General features: G+C 53.4%; 2 long non-coding RNA genes across 2 annotated transcripts; one reads left to right on the top strand and one right to left on the bottom strand.

Moving 5' to 3' along the window:
- The first annotated feature begins 5315 nt into the window (after positions 1–5315).
- LOC143441259 (uncharacterized) lies at positions 5316–11440 on the top strand. The gene is made up of 3 exons (XR_013108483.1): positions 5316–5458; positions 5557–5654; positions 7392–11440. It is a non-coding gene; the product is annotated as an uncharacterized LOC143441259 (long non-coding RNA).
- On the bottom strand, positions 10983–16058 carry LOC143441260 (uncharacterized). The gene is made up of 2 exons (XR_013108484.1): positions 15928–16058; positions 10983–11331 (listed from the first exon to the last, which is right to left on the bottom strand). It is a non-coding gene; the product is annotated as an uncharacterized LOC143441260 (long non-coding RNA).
- Positions 16059–18844: the final 2786 nt, after the last annotated feature.

Below are 18844 nucleotides of genomic sequence, written 5' to 3'. Positions count from 1 at the left end.
CAAGGTGGCTGATCTTGCCTTTGGCTCCTGCCTAGATGCCCCACCCACACCCACATCGGGTCTCCATCCACCATCCTCAGGCCAGCAGCAGGGACATCATGTAACCTCTACCCGATCACACCCCTCCCTTGCTCCAGAGCCTTCTGTGGCTCCCATCTCCTCCGGGGTTACAAAGTCCCAGCTCCAGCTTCAGCGCTGACCGCACCTCTCAGACTCTGCAGTGACCTTGTTGGGTTGGTCTCTTGGCTGATGTCACCATCTCTGTCTCCCCATCAGAATGAAATCCCAGGGGGCAGGGACCAGAGCCCTTCAGCTCAGCCTTTCCAGCGTCTGCTACTTACCGAGTGCATGAAGACACAAGGCCCACCCCGGTCCTGTTGCAGAGTGCTCTCGGGACCCTTTGGTCTTACCTGTTCCTGTAGCCTGGACGCTCCCTGCTGCCCCAATTCCTAGCCTCAGCTAAGATGCCATTGCTCCGGAGGGCTCCTACCTGCCCAGCTAGATCTGTTTGAGCCTAAAGGCCACCAAGCCAACATGTCTGGTTTAGTTGGTGGCATCGTCCACTAATGTGGACTCTTGGGATTGTCTTGTTCACAGTCTCTGACACACAGTAGGTCTCCATAAACACCTGATGAATGAGCTCAGACCACAGGCTCCACTCCCTGACAGAGTGCTTGCCTTTGGGTTGGCTGGATCTCCAATCTGCCCACAACCCTGAGTGGTCAGGAACTGGGGTGGACATGATCAAGCGACTCAATGCTCTGGGGACACCTTCAGCTGAAGACTCTGCCCCAGAAAGCAGACTAGAGCAAAGCTTTCTGGGATAAACCATATTTTGAAGGACAGGGGGCTGGGCTGGGAACAAAAATGAAGATTCTTCTGTATATTAATGAGCACTTGTGACTTTAAACAGGTTCACAGGTTTGCTTGTTCAATGCCCCCTACCAACCTTTTAAATAATCATCTCATTTTCTGTGTGCCTCAGTTTCCTCATCTGTATAATGGCCATATAATGGCACCTCCTTCATATGGAAGATAAACACCTTTAAAATGCCCAGAACAGCGGTTACTATAGAGAAAGAAAGCATTGTCTAAACAATTTGTAAATGGGGTTGGGGAGTGAGTCCAGGAGGATTTGAAGCCTGTGGACTCTTAGGAGTAGCAACCGTGGCACACAGGTGCAGGGGTGGGGAGTGCCAAGTCCCTTCCCCAGCCAGGGCATGAGGCAGATAGGTCTCTGAAGAGCTATGAGGTGGCTTTCGAACCCCCAATCTTGACATAATCAGGATTCCACCTAAAGTCCCTGTGAGGTCCTTCGGGGATCCAAGGAAGAGGGCAGGTGTCACAGGCCAGCTGTCCTTCAGTTCAGACTTTGCCATGAATTCATTCGCTCCTTCATTCTGCAAACTCATAAGTGTACCTGGCTATGGCAAGTTAGGTGGGGGCAGGGTGCTAACTCGCTCTGGGCCTCAGTTTCCACATCTGTAGGATGGGGTTGTTTATGAGCACAGCTGCAGGCCCCAGTATTGTGGAAGAAAAGGAGGCATCCTCAGGTCCAACCTGTTTCCGAGAGCGCACCAAGTGGTGCAGTGATAAGGGGCAAGGTCAGAGGTCAAAGGCCAGAGAGGCTCGTGTTGCTCTCTGTGGGTTCCCTTGGTTTTAGCTTGCCTTGGATTGCTGTGATAAATGCTGTGATCAGAAGCAACTTGGGGAAGAAAGAGTTGATTTCAGTTCACAACTTACAGTCCATCATGAAGGTCGGTCGGGGCAGGAGCGGAGGCACAGGCCACGGAGGAAGGAGTGCTGCTCACCGGCTTGCTCTCCTGGCTTGCTCAGCTGGTTTCCTCTAGCAGGCAGGCCCCTGCTCTGGAATGCAGCATCCAGTGTGTGGGCTCTCCTACCTCATCCAGCAAGAAAATGCTCCTAGAGCCTTCACAGGGCAGGCCTGTGGGGCGAGTTTCTCACTTGAATTTCCTCTTCTCAGCTTCCTGACCCCAGCTGTGGCATGTTGATAAAAAACAACACAAAACAAACAACAATAACAACAACAACAAACCCTACCCAGGACACCTGGGCACAGCTGGCTTCTCCCACAGCACCTGCCTTCCCTCCCTCCTTCCCGTGACCTCAGTTTCCAGGAAGGAGACACACCAGCAAGGCCAGCGCTCCAGGGCCTGGTGTCCCCTCCTGGACTCACGAGGGGAAAGGTCAGGCCCGCTCACTGCCCTCCCACATTACCACCCCAACTTTAGAGCCTTTTTGAAGTCTTTTATTAAGAAATTGGTCAACTTCCCGCTAATTAGGATAAACACTATTCTCCATTACAGGCCAATTAATTTCCCTGCCAGGAAAACATGGCCTGGAAACTGGCCACCCTGTTCTAGCGGCCACCCTGAGCTGTGGCCTCCTGGAGTTGCACCAGGTTGTAGCAGGGTCCAGACCTGGTGAAGAGTCAGCAGTAGTGATTCTTCACAATCCCAAGGATCTTTCTAGAAATAAAAAGAGGATGAAAGTACCACATTTACATAAAATTCTCTTTTATCAACAGCCCCTAGCCCTAACACAAGCTCTAATCCATTGAGACTTAACGGTGTGTCAGGACACCTGCATCCTGCTCAGTGGTCCTTCACCCCATCCTCAGCAGAACTGTGAGGTTCAGAGGGGTTAGGTAACACACCCAAAGACACACAGCCAGTTGCCCACATCTTAACTAAAACAAACTCCTGTCTTCAAGACCCAAGCTTTCCCATTTTCTACGGTCAAAGCCAAGGTCTTTGAGTCCTCTCTTCTGGAAGACAAAGGACGATGGGCAGAACACTGTCCTCTAGCCTTGGGGCTGTGTGTGTGTGTGTGTGTGTGTGTGTGTGTGTGTCATTGTCTATGTAGTCCTGGCTGTCCTGGAACTCACTATGTAGGCCACTGTAGATTGGCTTTGAATCCAGAGATCCACCTGCCTCTGCCTCTTGAAAGCTGAGATTAAAGGTGTGTGCCACCAAGCCCAGCTTATTTTTTTCTTAAAAGAAAAACTACAAGTCTTCATGAAGAGTGTCGCTCAGAGCCCCTTCTTTGCCATGGAGTTTTGTGACATCAGTAACAGCAATGTCCCAACAGCCACAGGTCTCTGAGGTATCTTGTCTGACCTGATGGAGCCTGGAGTGGCATCTTCCCCAGGGTCATAACCCAAGGCCTAGCCCTAGCTCCTGCCCTGAGCCCAGTGCTCAGCCAGTCCCTTCCCTGTCCTTCCATGGCTCCCTGTGAACGTATGTGTCTGTTTTTTACCCGTGGATTCAAGGGAATCTGGGCAGGGCTGGTAGCTCGGCCCATTCATGGAGCTTAGGCAGGGTAGCAAAAGCTGCATGCAACAGCCAGGCTCCACCTCAGCTCAGTGGTTAAGCTCTCGTTAGTAAGAATGGTCCTGGGTTTAGGTCAGAGCTTTAGGATCCAAATGGTTCCTTGGAAGAGTGCTCACTTTAAGGGTGACTTACCCTGTGTGGAGCTTTAGAACTGCAGATTTTGGAATGCCGCAGCCCACCTCTTCTGCTGGGATGTGAATACACTGCCATACATGTTGGAACATGATCTTACGATGAGGGTGTTAGGAGGTGGGTGGTATTAGGGGCTAGCAAGAAGGCTCAGCAGATAAAGGAGCTTGCTACCCCACCCGACAGCCCGAGTTCAGTTCTTGGAACCCACATGGTTCCCAAAAGTTCTCTTCTGACTGTCACATGTGGCATGTGCATGCCTGCACACACATGTACACATTCACATGAGAGTGCAGGCACGCGCACATACGGAAACACACAAATGTAACAATAAGAAAATCTTTTATGGAGGTGATGTTAAGAAGCGGTTCTTTAAGGCCTTTGGGTATGAGGGCTCCCCTTACAGATTCATTAGTTTCCTCATAAAAGTGGCTTGAGATGACAAGGAAACCCATCACTCTGCATAATTAATATGCACTAATAAAAAACAAAGAGACCCCAGGGACTAAGGAGAGCATGGGCTCCTGTAATCTCAGGAAACTGAGGCACAGAGGATGTGGAGTTCAAGGCAAGGCTTGGCTACATGGTAAGTCTGTCTGAAAGAGAAAGGGACACAGAAAGGAGAGAGGGAAGAGGAGACACAGAGGAGCTTCCCCCACCCCCCCCCAACTATAATTAAGCGTGGCTGGAAGGCCCCATCTAGGAGAACAGGCCCTGACCAGATTCAGAATATGCCTGCTGCGTGATCGTGGCATTCCTATGGCCCAGAACTCTGGGAAATACATTTCTGCTGGTTGGACCTAGAGTAAGGCATTTTGTCACAGGAGCCTGACTGACAAACAGGTCCAGAGAGTGTGGCCCAGAAGGCAGGGATCTGACAAACACCCTAGAGCTTGGCCAAGGCTGCTCTGCAGACCCCCTGACTCTCTTCTTCAGCTCTGCCCACTTGTATATTGCACATCTCTTTAACAGAGAGGAACCTGAACATTTAATGTGGGCTTTGATCAGGAAAGATGTTCCATAAATACTGTGTGGTGGTGGGGTGAATGGATGGATGGAAGGAGGGATAGAAGGAAGGATGGAAGGAGGGATGGATGGGATGGGAGGAGGGATGGATGGGATGGGAGGAGGGATGGATAGATGAGATGGGAGAAGGGATGGATGGATGGGATGGGGGAAGGATGGATGGATGGGAGGAGGGATGGATGGGAGGAAGGATGGATGGGATGGGAGGAAGGATGGATGGGAGGAGGGATGGATAGATGAGATGGGAGGAGGAATGGATGGATGGGATGGGAGGGAGGAGAGATGGATTGGATGGGAGGAGGGATGGATGGGACAGAAGGAGGGATAAGTGAGGGTCCCCTGCATCCAGCGACTCAGCTGAGGACAGGGAGATTGAGTCTGAGACATGAGCAGGTGCTCCCCCACTGCCACGCTCCTAATGTTTTCATTAGGTCACATCTGCTGCACCTGGACCCTGGCCCTGCCCTGGGAAGCCGCTGTCTCGGAAGCTTTATTAAGGACCTATTAAGGCGTTTTTTCAGACCTGGGTTGCACAGTAGCTCTGGGCAAGGCTAACAATGCTTTGCTGTCACTGAAGACATAGGCAGAGTGGCCTCAGAGGGGCTGGGGAGGGCGGGCTGACGGGATCCCGAGGTGAGGTCTTTAGTGTCACTCTGGCCTGCCAGGCTTAAGCCTGCTCCTCTGCTAATTGGCTGTGTGGCATTGGGCAGCTTGCTTTCCTTCTCTGACTCTCGGGTTCCTGTCCAGGTCAAAGAGGTGAGAGGAAGCGTGTGGGAGGGTCTATGAGCTATAAGGCAGGAAGCAGCCTTGGCAGAGTGGCCGACACGTGAGACTTCATCTTGTTCTGGGGACAGAATGTGCTGCGACCGCCCGGATTTTATGGATGAAGAAACTGAGGCTAACAGGGAGATCAGGACTTTGTCAAAGCCATCCAGTCAGGCAGTGACAGGGTCAGTATTCAAACACAGACACTGGCCACTGACTGGGAACAAAGCCTGGGGCTGGTGGGTGGGGCTGGAGGGGCTTCTCACACCGGCTCCTCCTCCAGGTGACGGCACTGCCAGGAGGAGGGAGGCTGGGACAATACCACTGATTTACGGTTCCAGGGCGATTAACCGCACCATCTGGATGCCACACGCCTGCCTAGTGAGTGAGGGCCCCCAGCCCTGCCATATCAACAGCAGGAAGGGACAGGGGAGATGGCGGGCAGGTCTCAAGCTCCGGGGCAGACTGCAAAGCTGTGTGCAGTGCACATATCCTTGGAGACCTACCCTCCCAGTCACCCCTCACTCTGACAGTTAGCGGCCACTGTGGAGAGATCTCGTCCCTCTGCTAACCTCAGAAAGGAGGGATAGGCGTCCTAACTCTGTACAAAGGGAAGGTTCTGGAGCCACCAAAATTGGAAGGGCTGAGCAGGAGGGGGCTGCTGACATGTGACTGTAGCACTCACAGCATGGTCCCTGCTCTCCTGAGGCTGTGACAGACACCTATGTTACCTTCTAGCTTCTCCTGGCAAGTGACTTCACTCCTCTGGGCCTCTATCCCTGAGGCTGACATAAGGACCATGTCAGTATCTGCCTCTCTGGGTTGGTTTGAGGGTCAAATTAGATAGGACATGTAGACCTCAGAAATACTGACTGGGCCAACTATGAGACAGTCAGTGGCTGCCTTGACACTCTTCCTGTTTGCCAGATGGGAAAACCGAGGCCCAAGGAAAATAAATGGCCTGCTTCAGATTCCATAGCAGAGCTAGGGGTCACCATGCTTCTTAGCCCCTGAAGCTTGTGCTCAGGATTCATTTGTTTCTGGACACAGTCAGCCTAGGTCTCAGGGCCTAGAGGACAGTGAGGGAACCCCTTCCTGCTGCAGTAAATAGGCAGATTCTGAGCACCCATCTCCCTCGAGGGACAATCACAAGCCACGATCTGCTTTGTGATCTCAGTTCTCAGTCGGCTTTGGCCTCAAGGACAGGGGCCTTCTTTGGAATAAAGCCCAGTCTCTCTGCTCCTTACTCTCCACATCGTCATGGCTTCCCTTAAAACGAGTTAAGCACCACCCCCAAACCTCTATGGTGGATGCAGTGTCTTTGGACACCAGGCAGGCTCTGCTTCAGGGGACACCCTCACCCCCATCTCTTCAGGGTGAGGAAGGTGGGAAACACACACACACACAGCTAGGTAGCCTGTAGCCCTCCTCCATCCAGACACTGGGCTGGGGGGCCAGGAGTCTGAAGCAGCTCGTGGTTCCCTTCATTCCACACAGCCAACCTGAAGGCTGCAGACATAAACCCACCCTGAATAGTGCTGGAGAAAGGGCCGGTAGCAGCCACTCCCTTCTTTCTCTCTAGGACAGAGTTGAGAAATGACAGCTGTCCTGCCCAGGGAGACCAGTCCCCGTTCCAGGGTGTCCCCCCTCTGGGGCTCCACTCTAGGGAGCATCCTGGAGCCTGGCTGCCTGTGCCTGCCTGCCGGGAGCAGAGCCAGATGGAGAAGCTTTAGCTGTTGGCCTCAGCTAGCATTGCAGGCCCCGTGACCTATCCCCCCTACCCCCCCCACCCTTTGGCCTGGCCACCCGAGGTGACCCTTCCCCCTTCCCCACAGAAGTGCAGACCTCTGACCCTTATTAAAAACAAACCAAACAGAATCTACAGAGAAGAAAATTCTCCACAAACGGCCTCAGATATAATCACGTGTGTCCCCGTAACAAACACACACACCAACTTCAGACCCCCAAGGCTGCAGCCGCTTCCACATAAACAAGCTATTATGGGGTGTGGGGGGGAGGGCTTTTGTTATGAAACATCTAGGCTTCCCTCAACTTTAGGGGGGAGAACGTTGTTTTCTGGAGACATGGAAGGTGCCAGGGCTTCTGTGTTCTATGCAGATTGTATCTGGCAAAGGGACACGAGAAAAGGGGACCAAGAAGAGGCATCCTGGACGTCACCAGGTGCCCCATCCAGGGCGAGGGATGCCTCGACCCGGCTCTGCTGTCACTCTGAACACGTCGGGGACTCCGGTGCCCACATCTCTGCCCTCTGCATGCTTGGAAAGCATTGCCTCTGCCAGAAGCCGAGACGAGACGGCTCCCAAAGCAGACACCGGACCCTCGAGGAGCTCTGGTCTCCACGGGCCACCCCGGGAGCTGTGGGGCGAGGCCCACCAGCGCGCCGCACTGCGCATGCGTCAGTCGGCTGTGCAGGAGGCCGCCCGCGCAGCCTCGCTCCCGCCTGGTCGCCGTGGCAACGGGCTCGCGGGGGGAGGGGCCGCGCCGCGGCGGCTGCTATTTCTGCCGCTTCCTGTTCCTTGCGGCCACGTCGCCATGGCAACGGAGTTACTCAGCTCGGCCGCCTCTCGGCTCGGCTGGCGCGCGTGACCCCGGCCGCTCGCGCCCCCTCGTCCCCCTCCCGCACCCTCCCCGGTGCCCGCGGCCGGCAGGGAGGCAGATTGATGGGCGACGCTTATTAAAACACAGTGGAAGCGTTTCCGTTTTTATGACGCTGACGAGGCAGCGTTATTTACTGTTATTGTTCGCCCTGGCCGCCCGGGAGCTCACCTCCGGCCAGTCCCAGGACAGCGCGTGGCACGGTGGGGTCCCCTTATTTTCAGAGCCCCTTCTCCCCGCGACAGCCGTGGAGAGGGGCCGCACAGGCCCGGGGGCTTACGCTTGAAGGAGAAAAAGGCAACAGAAATAAATAAATAAAAGAGAAGCCGATGACTTCATTCTCGGGAAGGCCAATTTCCTGGGGACGCTGGTGGAAACAGCCCCCGAGCCGCTGAATGCTCTCAATACTAAACCAGATGGAGACCAGAAAATCCTCGGCCCTTCCGGAACGCGCGACCCCAGGCTAGGCTGCCAGGCAGTAACAATTCCGCCACCCACTAGGGTTTAGCTTTCCAGATCCCATAGCGTTTGTTCCGAACCTTCCCAGTTAGCCTCCCCTCCCTGAGAGGGTGAGCGACCCACTCAAGGTCACACAGCCCAGTCCCCCGATTTTTCTGCTTGAGGCTTCTGCAAGGAGGAAACCAGCGAGTACTGTTGAGCCAGAGAGACAGCAGTTCGACCCAGGGTTCTTTGAAGCCTGGCTCAGCTTCGAGGCGAATAAAGATTAACTCAGCACGTGTAAGCCTTGCTTGCTGTGCAGTCTCCTGCACATCCTGTATAGGGGTGCCCTTCACGGGAGGGGGGTGTCTACTGGGATCAGATAGCTCTGAAGGAGGCCCCCACGCCAGTCCCCTGCTAGGATGTTAATCTCGCCGGGCTAATTAAAGTTTACAGTCCTGCCCATATCCACCCCCAAACTCCCAGGTCGTTATTAGCCCAAATGCAAACAGTTATGACTCTAGTCCTGGACAGAGAGGCCAGAAACAGTGGATCGAGGGGTTGGGTGGCACAGGAAGTGGACTTTTAGTAAAAAAAATATTTGCACGTACAAACTGCCCGAATGAATGACCCAGGTTGTTTTTTCCTGTGTGCTGGGAGGAGCCTAAGGCTTCCAGCAAAGAAAGTCCTCTGCCTCCAGACCACAGCCAGCCCTTTGGCTCAGAAACAGAAGGCAGGGGCGTCCTAGATGGGCTACAGGGTTTTAGTTTGATTTCATTGCCGTTACAAGGTCAGAGCTTTGGGCCCTGTGCCTCCTGGTCATTTCTTGGTAATTAGCAAGGGCTCCTTCAGCTTCAGCAACGCGCTCTCAGACACTCTGGAGTCTAGTACACATGGCCAGTTCCGAGTTGCCTGGGCCATCACAGAAAGTGATCTTAGCATTGCTGGGAACCAGCCTGAAGAAAAGGCTCCCAGAAATACTTAGAAAGTGTCCTTGTTGACGATTAGAGCAGGCTGGGGGGAAAGGGTGTGTGTGGACTCCCTCACTACTACAAATCACCAATGTGCACCCCGTAAACTCACCCCCTCCGAACAAGCTGTGTGCAGCGGCAGGCAGTAAGGCGTGACCACCGGGCTGCTTTCTTGACATAAGAGCAGGCTAAGACCCCAAGGGACAGACTGGTTTACTCAGAGGGACACCTCAAGAGAGACCCCAGAGTTTGACTCTCCTCATGACAGTTGTTTTCTTCTGTGATTTGTTCGTTCCCACTGGAAGTTCAGAGGGTGAGGCAGCATGAGCAGAGGAGCCAGGGGCACAGAGCTGCTAAATGGGCCTTCCACAGGACACTTCCTTGTCAAGCACGCTGCGTGTCGAAGGAAGATGGCACCCGGGGGAAGTTGGGCTGAGGAACAAGGCACAGGAAAAGTTTCTGGGCTAGCACTGTGTGTCCTCCAGCGTTGCTGTCATGAGTTGGCATGTACCCGCAGAGGTATGTGTTTGTGTTAATCCCAGGAGGCTTCAAACATGGCCTCATTTGGTTTAAAAAAAAAAAAAAAGTCTTTGCAAACCTATTTAAGGTCCTGAAGCATCCTGAATTAACCAGGTGGGGCCTAAATGCCACCCCAGATGTCTTTCTAAGAAATGAGATGGTGGCTGGAGAGTTGGCTCAGCAGTTCAGAGCACTGGCTGTTCATCCACAGCACCAGGGTTTGATTCCCGGCCCCTACTTGGAGATTCACAACCATCTGTCAAGTCCAGTTGCAGAGCATCTGATACCCTCGTCTGACTTCTCTGGGCACCAAGCATGCGTACAAGGAAAACACTCACATGGAAAATAAAATGGACGTCTAACATAAATGTAAGCTGAAATGAGATGGGCCAGTGAGATGACTCAGCAGGTGAAGCGGCTCGCCATGTTCAAAGACTGGCAAGCCATGTTCCACCTGGACACACGTGGCCGAAAGGGAGAGATGGCTCCCACAGACGTCACCTGACTTCTGCACGTGTACACGAGCGCTGTGATATGTGCACACACACATAAATCGATAAATGAAAGAATGAGCAACTCCAAACACAGGCGGAGACATAAGTGATACAGGGCCACAAGCCACTGAGTAGCCAGAGTCCTCACAGACCAGAGAAGGTAAAGAAAGCCCCTCTCCCAAAGCTGGAGAGGGGGGTGCAGCTCTCCTGATACCTACTGCTCATGCCCAGCCCCCAGAGCTGGGAAGGAGTGTGTGCCATTAAATCCACCAAGACTGACACGAATCCAGAGATCATGGTGGGGGTGGGAGGATAAGGTGAGGCTCTTGTGGTGATGACAGGCGTGTGGTGATGGTGGTGGGTGGTGGTGGTGTGGGCGCTGGTGTGCTGGTGGTGCTGGTAGTTGTGCTGGTGATATTGATGATGGTGCTTATGCTCGTGGTTGCATTAGTTTCTACAGCTAGTGCTGGAGTCCACGACCAAGTAGAGGCCTGGCAGGACAGCCCCAGGACTTGCTCTAACACTGGATGGTGTCCTCCATCTACACAGGGCTGCCTGTTCTTGGGTCTTCACCACCTCCTCCCTTTGGGAATTTCCACCCTGTGCCCCATACCCTGTATGTATGAGGACGGTGGTCTTGGTTGGGACCTACCAGGGTGACTCAATTTAACTTAATCACCTCTAAAAAGACTTTATTTCCAAATAAGGCCTCCTGAAGTGCCAGCGTTAGGACTGGACTTGCTCTAGGGGGCGCCATTCTTGCCAGCTCAATAGTAATGGTATCCTTGAGACCCTGGGCAGAAAAGCCACAGGGATTTGCAGACGGTCTTGGCTGTAGACCCCAAGTTCCTCAAATGTGATGTTAGGGTGCAGTGGTCAATGCCCACAGCCCTCTGGAGGTCAGCAGGACTAAGTGGAGGCTAAGGGTGGGGGCGTACCTTCTTCTCAAAGCTTCCTTGCCAGCTGCAAGGCCAGGTGCCTTCTGCTCTGCTGGTCTCAGGTTGAAGCCTGTTGTCCACGCTGCAGGGAGGGCAGACGTTGGAGCTGGTCAGACCAAGTGGCAGGGTGCCAGAGGTGAGGAGAGGAAGGAGGACAGGAATGTGGCCACCTTTCCATCCCTCCCTCCTATCTGCCTACTCTGGTTGGTCAAGGTCACGTGATCCCTTGCTGTTTTTACATACAACAGTGCTTGTCCTTGGCTTCTCCCAGCTGCCAGCAGCTACCCTGAGGATAGAGCCTGCTGATCTGCAAATCTCTGAGTCTACCGGAGGCCAGCCTGGTCCTCCAGTAGTGCAAAGGAAAAATGGCCCATTGTATTGACCGTACATCCCTCTTGCTTTTACATCCAGGCTCCGTGGAGACGAGGTGAAGGCAGCTTTGCCTTTGAACGGGCTCCATTGGGCTCTATCAGCACATCTCGTGTGCCTGGCTGGCCTTGCCTTTCTTTGGCACAGCTGTGCCTGGTAACCATAGCAGCAGAAGCCCCTGCTCTTTGCTCTTTGGCAGAAGACAGGCCAGGTTAGGCTGCAGTTGTTTTTTGCTTATTAAATACAATTGCATTAGATCCTGCTGCCCCTGCCACCGCCTTCCTCCAGCTTTCGGGAGCACTAACAGTGATAGCATTCACTCTTTCCCGTGTCCCATCCATATTTATGAGCACAGACTCATGCCAGAAACTCCTCTGTGTGCCAGGAGGCAAAGTTGTGTCTTCAAGGCTCACAGTCTATGGAAGAATAGACTGGCGATCTGGTATTGCAGACCAGCTAGGGTCCAGGGAGGCACACGGATGATAAACAGCCAGAGTGGACATCGCTGAGGGGCCTGCCCAGAGAGCTGAGGACTTGAAATTTGGAAGGGGGGGCTATGTTACAGGATATTTGATCACACTGTGAGCCCCTAGATTGTGATATTTACTGAAAAAAAAAAAAAAAAGATTCTAGTTGTGGTATGGCTAAGTCTTTAGGACACACCTTTAATCCCAAACAATGAAAGTAAAGTTAGTTTATAGAAGGAAGCACCCATGTTTGAAAGTGATGTCTAGTTGAGTGGCAGACAAAGTGGCAAATCAGGGAAAGATTTGACAGACTAGAATCTGCCTACATCTCATGAGAAGAGAGGGGAAAGGGAAGCTACTTGAAGGGCAGAGCAGAGAGAGGAAGGAGGCAGTCTTTACTGGGACAGTTTTGGAGAGACAGGTTGAAGAGAGAGAACAAGCCAGACACAGGTGAAGACAGAACAACCCAGAGAATGAGAAGAAGCCAGAAAATTAGTACAGATTGCCAGAGATAGTTTGAGGCCAAGCAGAGCAATTCAGGAGAAGGCAGATTGAACCAGTCAGCTTGGGGAGGAGTTTGAGCCAGAACAGCTGAACCAGGCAGCCAGAGATCAGAAAGAACTCAGAAGGGGTGAGCTTATTCAGCAGCAAGTCTCAGGCTGAAAACATTCTAGGACTAGATCAAATTGCACGGAGTCTTGAAGCTTCCAGGACTGGGCCTAGGTTAACAGACGGAGGCAGAAAGTCTCCAGGTGAATAAAAGTTGTTTTTACAGGGCTAAACTTGTCAAAGGGAGAAAAAGAGGCAGTGAGGATGGGGAAGAAAAGTCCAGGACAGGGACAGTGGGTGCAAAAGCCCTGAGGTGGGTTGGATACCTGGCATACATGCGTGTGAGTGTGAGAGTGTGTGTGTGTGTGTGTGTGTATACCACCACATGCATGTGTGTAGAAGCTGGTTGGCATCCTGTGTCTTTTCCTGTTGCTCTACAGTTTTTTGTTTTGTTTTTTTGAGACAGGGTTACTCAAAGAATCTGCAGCTCATCGGTTAGACTCGTCTGTCTGGCCAGCAAACTCCTCTGTATGTCTGTCTTCATATCCTATTGCCAGTGCTGGGGTTACAAGCATACATCTCTGTGCTCTGTTCTTTTGTGGGTGCTGGAGATCCAAATTCAGGTCCTCATTCTTGCCTGGCAAGCACCTGACCCACTGAGCCAGCACCCCAGTTGCCTGACACCCCATTCCTGAGTGCCCCTTGATTGTTGAGAGATGCAAGGACTCAGCTGAAGAGCAGGGCACTCCCTTGGTTGTGTGTCTTTGTTTTGGGCGCTCAGGACTGGTTTGCATGGAGGCCTGGCCTCTGGCTTCTGAGCAGAGACCAGAATGAAGAACCCGAGTGTACACTAAAACTGATTGTGCCTGGGCCAGAGATAGTGATCAGGGACACCTGTGGAGAATCAACCAGTGGGCAGCCCTGAGGATCCGAGGTCACCATGGTAGCAGTGATCTCCATCCCTGACCAGGATGTGAACAGGGAAAAACAGAACAAACAGGAACCCCACTGCAGGATGGCCCTGTGTCACACACGGGTGCAGAAGCCTGCTGAAGGTAGCAGGGCCACACCCTAGACTACCTGGACTTCCAGGGAGACTAACAGAACAACCTTCACTCTCTGGGCTCTGTGTGGAAAGGCCAGCTGAGCGGGCACTCTGTCACCAGGAGTCCTAACTGTCCCCCAACCCCAGTCACTCATTCAGTTCTTCAGCTAACTCCCTCAGGGATACAGGCGTCTTACCAGGCAAGGGACACAGCATTAAACAGAATGGAGTCCCTTCTGTCATCCCACCAGCTAGCTAGGAAGAGAAGGGGGTGGGGGATGAGGAGGGAGGAGGCTGAGCCTTTGGCAACCTCTTGAGTTCTGGGGCTTTCCATCAGTCTGCCCTGCCTACCCCAGGAATCTGTGTTGTTTCTTCCACTTCCTTGACCCCACATGTGGATAGTTCATTTTTGGGTACTGTCAGCTCAGCTCAGGTCCATGCTTCTGGTGACTGACCATTGACAGAGGCTCCCTGGATTTAGCAGTCTTAGTATGAGGACTGCAGGACTTCCTGTGTGGAGAGTCAGGTCCTCAGCAGAGCCTGGGAGGTCAGCCAAGCTAACCTTAGGACTTTGGGCTGGTACAGCATGATAGCCTACACTAGGTCTCTGGGGATGGGGTTCTTGCTTAAGACTTAGAAGTGGAGCTGTGGAAAGGACCACCAGAGTGTCTTCAGCCTTGGACCCCATTCTGGGTTTTTGTTACCAGGGCTCTGTAATTGGGGACGCTCCTTTCACAACCTCCTGGAGGCCGGTGTCAGCATCCTGACTGTGGTGATGAACATGCAGGGGGCTGGCTGAGAACAGTGCAGCTGTGCGTATGTGTGATGTGTGGTGTGTGTGTGTGTGTGTGTGTGTGTGTTATATATTTGTGTGGTATGAGACCCTGTAGCCTGGGGCCCTTCCAGGTAGGCTGGGTGATGACAACCATGGTGTCCCTCAGACGTGCAGAGTCATGCATGTCGCTGCTCTGCAGTCATGCAGAGTGATAAGTGTCTCTGTAGTACTAACACTGACAGAGAGGAGAGAGAGGAGTGCATCTGTGGAGTGCGTAGCAAGGTAGGGCTGTGTTCTAAGTGACCACACAGAGAAGTTCAGATGGACACTGTATGAGGAAGGCCCAGAGGAGACATCTGAGGGTCATTGACTGCTCTGATCAAGAGGCTCCATTTCAGAGACAGCTTGGAGACCCACAGGGACCAGGCTGGACCATCCTAACCCTGGACACGTCCAGGGGGCCTCCCTGAAGATAAAGCTTGAAAGCCCAGGCTCCAGGGGCTTCAGCATCCCTACCACATTGTCCTGGGCTCCCCTGAGGCTGCCAAAGTCAAAAGGAGGCAGGAAGCAGGGACCAGCGGGGGGCAGGGAGGCCTGGCGCTGGGGAGCAGAATGGACAGACTGAAGAGAAGTCCTGTGCTCACTGATAACTTCAAAAGAACAGAGAAGGAAGCCGACACAGAGGGAAGGCTTGGACAGAGAGAGTGGAATCCTGGAAAGGAAAGCCAGGACAAAAGAAGGGAGAGAGGCTAGGGAACCAGTGTGGTACACAGCTCCAACAAGGAGCCTTCCAGGGACAAAGGTCAAGCCAGGACAGAGGAGGGGACGGGGTCCAGTGGGCCAGGACAGAGACAGCTGGCCCCTCCAGCTGAGACCAACCCTGCCTCTGAGGCTCCACTGAGAGAGGAGCACCCCAACTCAAGAAGCAAAAAGCCTCTCTGCCACTGCCCTTGGGGCTGTCACAACAGATAAAACCTCATCCAGGCTTCACCGGCCCTGCACACTGATGCTCTGCAGAGCTAAAAATACCCGCTTGGGGTGGGAAGGAGGGGAGGTGGGGGAGGGGGCACTTCGCCCGCTCAGGCAGCCTCTTGATTTCCAGAGCGTCCTAAGGATCCAGATGTGCAGCCTCAGAGACGACCGCCCTGGGAACCGCAAATCACGGGCCGCCAGCCCCTCCCCGGGACAGGGTGAGGTGGAGAGAAAAGAGCTGGAGAAGAGGAACGACCAGAGGAGAAATCTCGGAGAGAGCTGGAGCCAGATGAAGGGCAGGGCCCAGAGCTTGAAGGAGAGGGCTGGGAGGGGCAAAAGGGAGGGAGGTAGAGAGAGACAGAGGTGAGGGGTGGGGGCGGGGATTAGAGGGCTGAGAGAAAGATAGGAATGAGGAGAGAATTTCTGGGGCACAAATATTCTGAGGATAAGTCATCAGATGCCCCCCAGATGCTGGAGAGCTAGCAAGGCACCCACACTCACCTAAGGATGAACCTGGGTTCCATGGAGCTGTATCAGGAGTCCCTGGCTAGTCCTTGACTTGTGGCAGGGAGCCAACTGTCCTTCTGGATAGATTCAAGTCATGGGGTGATACCCTCTGAACCGCTTTCTGGGCCTGCTGGGGTCCTGGACAAAGGGGGAACTTACGGGAAGTTTCCTGGCCCATGTGATCTCATTGGGATGATGGACAGGGCCAGGGATGTTTCACCAAGGAGGGAGCTTTGTACATAAAACCTGAGTGGTGACAAGGCCCAGAAGCATGGTCTCAGAGGAGAACCAGAACGGAGTTATAGCAGAGTCTTCAGGCATCAAAGGATTCCAACCCTGCAGCCAGCTGACCCCAGGCTGGGCAGGTGAGGTAGTAAGGGATACCCAGCACCCAGGTATGTGAAGAACCCCTCCCATTGGCTCAGGGGTGGCTTGTGACCTCTCCCTCCCAGAAGAAGCCGGACATACCTAGCCTCCAGTGCTACGCCTCCAAAGTGAAAGTGGCCGCTGTATGCAGAGGCACCAGGTCTTTCCAGAGCATGTGACCCTGGCCAAACTGCCTAATCTCTCCACAAACAATCTTGTTTTTCCTTCACCCAGAGTTTCTATTCCAAGGCCTCAGTGGTTACCTGGAACCTTCTATGGCCTGCAGGGAGAAGTGGCATTGTGGGTAAGTGGGCAGATGAGATCTGAACACTGTCACACACTATCTGGGTGTCCCTTTGCTGAGGTATGCTCAGCCTCTCATCTTATGCTGCCCTATTGAAGCTGCCCCCACACCCTGGTGCTGTCTGGCTTCTCTGTTCGTAGTCTCTCTACAGCAGGCACCTTCCCGAGGTATCACCTATGGCTGATAAACCTCTTTTCAGACCCTGTGGGCAAGCTTGTCAGGGCCTTGACCACTGACTTCAGAGCCTCAGTATGAAGAATAGCCCAATATAAAGGCCGGCAAGCTCTGCCTGCACTTCACACCCCCCTGTACCTGTTCCCTGTCTGCCTTGCATACCTACTTGGGCCCCAAAGAGGTCTTGGGGGACCACTGGACTGACTGGGTTTCTTTGCTGTCCTGCTTTTATATGTTTCCTTCCCAGACACACACCACTGCTGAGGTGAGGTCACTTCACACATGGAGCAGAGTGGCTGGCCCCATCGGGAATGGAGAGAGGAGTCCTGGAGGGAGCATCCTAGTGTCCCACATAGCCTCCGAGGCCCTGACTTCTGACATCTTGTTACTGGCACGTTTGTGTGTTTCTTTGGAGTGCTTGGTGTGTTTGTGTTGTGTGTAGTATGTATGAGAGTGTATGTGTATATATGGGGTATATGTGAATGTGTGCATGCTTAGTATATGTGTATTATGTGAGGTATATGCTGTGTATGCCGGGTGTAGGTATATGAGTATGTGTGCATGTGTATGTATGTGTGTGTATGAGAGAGAGAGGGAGAGGATTTGTGTGTATATGAATGGGAGTAGATATGTGTGGATATGTGTATAGATGTGGGGTTGTGGGTAAATATCTGTGCACAGTATAATAGTTTCTGGGAGCCTGAGAACAGAGGCCTCACCACAGCCCCTCAGGACAGGTCCAGAGCCAGGCCTGTGGTGTTCAGTGAGGTGCTGTGGGCTGCCAGGGCCATGTGGATGTTTGTTTGATTTCCCCTGACTTCCAAACTAGTGGAAATTACACAGCAAGCATCGATTTAATTAAGTTTTCCGGTGTGTGGCATAATTAGTAAGACACACCAAGGAACAGGGTGGGCGGGCCTATCCTCCCCTGTCTGTCAGGAGGCTAGGCCTTCAGGCTACAAAACATGGCAGCTGGAGGGCTTGGGACAGGGAACCACCATGGCTGTGTGGCCTTCCTGTTCATTTGAGGAGAGCTGCAGGTGGTCTGGCCTCTCTCACAGATAGCCCTAGACTGAAAATGAAGTCCCATGAATCCAAGGAGCCCCCTTCCCTTCCTTCACAGAGCAGGGACTATGCACTGGAAGGGTCTGGTTTTTTTTACCACAACACCGTGGAGCCTTCAGCCATTTGACTCGGGGACTGTCCAGCCATTAGCCACCATCAGGTCACAGGCTGGTGGTTGCATGTGCACGCAGACGTGAGGCCCTGAGGGCATAGGCCAGCACCCTCTGAGTGCTCTCCCAGATGGCCTGAGACCCAGCCTGCTCGCCAGCAGTGGGTGTCCCATCCTACTGTGAAAGGCTAGTCACCACAGGCCCACGAGGGGACATCTCTTGTCTGCCCACCCTGGGCCCTAGCCAGTGCCCCAGATAAAAAATGGTGACCTGCTCCTACCCTCTACACCCTCCTTGGGCCTGAGTCAGAAGTGGCCACCCTGCTCAGCTGACTCAGAGACCCAAGACCCAGAGTGTACTCTCTGGGTCCCCGTAAGAGTAAAGAAGTATTAAGCCCTTACACAGGCTGGCCCGGGTATTTTAAATGTATATAGAGGCCACAGGCATCACCTGTTTGGTTCTCCATACAAGAGACCTGAGGCTCAGCGGAATCTGATGCTTTGCCAAAATGCAAGGATTTAATGCAAAGCTGGTGTCAGAGCTCTGTACCTACTGCCATAGCACACAAGCCTGGCCACAGTGACAAGCAGTCTTCCAGCCACCTTCTCCCCATTCCTCCCTCCTCTCTGCCATCCAGCCTCCCAACTTCTCTCCCACCCTCCCTCCATCTTTCCACCCATTCCTTCTCCTACCCTTCTGTCTACAGTGCCACCCACCACTCCCACCCGTCCTCTCCAGCACTCCCATCCCTCCTCCCCACCACTCTCATCCCTCCTCCCCACCACTCCCATCCCTCCTCCCCACCACTCTTATCCCTCCTCCCCACCACTCCCATCTCTCCTCCCCACCACTCTCATCTCTCCTCCCCACCACTCTCATCTCTCCTCCCCAC

This window comes from Arvicanthis niloticus, chromosome 2 (genome assembly GCF_011762505.2).
Source record: "Arvicanthis niloticus isolate mArvNil1 chromosome 2, mArvNil1.pat.X, whole genome shotgun sequence".
Taxonomy (NCBI): domain Eukaryota; kingdom Metazoa; phylum Chordata; class Mammalia; order Rodentia; family Muridae; genus Arvicanthis; species Arvicanthis niloticus.
This window is presented reverse-complemented; position numbering and strand designations above follow the sequence as displayed.